At 41.9% G+C, this 2,006-nt stretch overlaps 1 pseudogene; it reads left to right on the top strand.

Moving 5' to 3' along the window:
- Positions 1-347: 347 nt before the first annotated feature.
- LOC124077074 (interleukin-6-like) lies at positions 348-970 on the top strand (annotated as a pseudogene).
- The last annotated feature ends 1,036 nt before the right edge of the window (positions 971-2,006 follow it).

The following is a 2,006-nucleotide window of genomic DNA, read 5'->3' as shown; positions in this document are numbered from 1 at the left end:
ATCTCTTGAAGATTTCACCACCTCCCAATAGCACCATGGGGCTTTGAAGGACATTTCAGGTCCAAACTATAGCACTGTGTTTGAAGTTCAAATCCTATTTGGGAAAGACTTAATGTTCTTGACTTGGTAGACCTTCACTGCTCACATGTTGTTGCAAGAGAGTCTTCACACTTCTAAAGCCCAGATTTTAGAGTCAAATGCTCTCCAGTACTCTAAAGAATTCTTACACAATGTGTATTTGGGGACACATTATTTGACCATGATTATCCACAAATTCTTAACTGGACATTCAGCTCTTGAGCCCACCAGGAAAGAAAGAGAGCTCCATCTGCCCTCCAGGAACAGCCATGAAGTTCTTCTCAATTGCCTCCTTGGGGCTGCTCCTAGTGGTGGCTACTGCCTTCCCCCTCTCAGAACTTCAGAGAGAAGATGGAGAGAATAGTGTCACTCGAAATAAACCAACATGGGCCTCTTCAGGGAAAACTGCAGGACAGATTTCCTACCTCATCAAGGAAGTCTTTGAAATGAGAAAAGAGCTGTGCAAGAATGATGAGACCTGTATCAAGAGCCGTGTGTCAGTGTCCGAAAACAATCTGAACCTTCCAAAGATGACTGAAAAAGATGGATGCTTCCAAACTGGATACACAGGACAACAGCCTTGTGCGAATCACCTCTGGGCTTCTGGAGTTTCAGGTCTACCTGAGGTACATCCGAAACAAATTTCAGGAAGGCAATAACAGGGACAGAGCTGAACATGTGCAGTTCAGTTCCAAAGCCCTGATTGAGATCCTGAAACAAGAGGTGAAGGATCCCAATAAAATAGTCTTCCCTAGCCCAACAGTAAATATCAACCTGTTGGCAAAACTGGAGTCACAGAATGATTGGCAGAAGGTCATGACCATGCAACTCATCTTGAGCAACTTTGAGGATTTCCTGCAGGTTCACCCTGAGAGCTGTTCGGAAAGCATAGTGGGCATCTAAGCTTATTGGTTCATGGGCATTGCTTCCTATGGTCAGAAAACATGTCCTGTCCACTGGGTACCTACCTTATCTTGTTCTCTAAGAAGAACTGACAGTATGAGCATTAGGACACTATTTTAATTATTTTTAATTTATTGATAATTTAAATATGAGATTTGAGTTAATGTATATGTGATTGATATTTATAATTTTATGAAGTGCCACTTGAAATATTATTTTATATAATGGTTTTGAAATGATAATATGAAAGTCTAGGCAGTTTGAATATCCTGCTTCAGAGCCAGATCATTTCTTGGAATGTATAAGTTTACCTCAATAAAATTGCTAATTTATACGTTAAAAAAAATTCTTAACTGGCTATATCCATGTAATCATTGCTTATGCTGCATATAGAAAGTGTGGGGATTAAGGTTTTGAAAGAACTTTGTACTCTGTAGCTGAACTGTTGCTATGTGCTAAGGATGGAAAGATGCACACACCCCAACACACACATACACATTGTTCCCATTAGCCAGTTTCCTAGTGCAGTCCCAGGCTCTGATAAACTATATTAAATGTAAATTAATACAATGTTGTTTAAATGTCAAGTATGGTTAGAATTTGAAAGGCCAAGGCTCGTCGTCGGAGATTAAAATGCACACACACAGATAACAGTGACAAAGATGAAGCACTTTATTGCAAACTGCTGCTAGCTTATATAGAAAGTGAGAGTCAGTTATCTTAAACCAGGAAGCTCCCGGGGCCAATCATAGTAAAGGTCAGGTCATCACCTATGATGCACTTGTGTCCGCCCTGCATAAGATTCATGGGGGGCTCGAACTGTCCAAGAGCGCGGAAGACGGGAGGACCAATTAGAAAATTTTCAAAACAACTTGTTATCTGCCCACTGGCAACTTGCCCTCCGCCATGTTGCATTAGGGGCTCCTTATCTGAAAGGCCCGGGGAGTTCTAGCCGCCCCCTGGCAATTTACCCGCTGCCAAGTCTGAAAGGCCCAGGGAGTTCTCAGGGAGACTCCAACAGAATT

The sequence above is a fragment of the Marmota monax genome, unplaced genomic scaffold (genome assembly GCF_021218885.2).
Source record: "Marmota monax isolate L192 unplaced genomic scaffold, Marmota_monax_Labrador192_F-V1.1 WCK01_AAM20220418_F8-fsc00157, whole genome shotgun sequence".
NCBI classification, from domain to species: Eukaryota; Metazoa; Chordata; class Mammalia; order Rodentia; family Sciuridae; genus Marmota; species Marmota monax.
The sequence above is the reverse complement of the archived record's forward strand: the minus strand, read 5'-3'. Positions and strand labels throughout refer to the sequence as shown.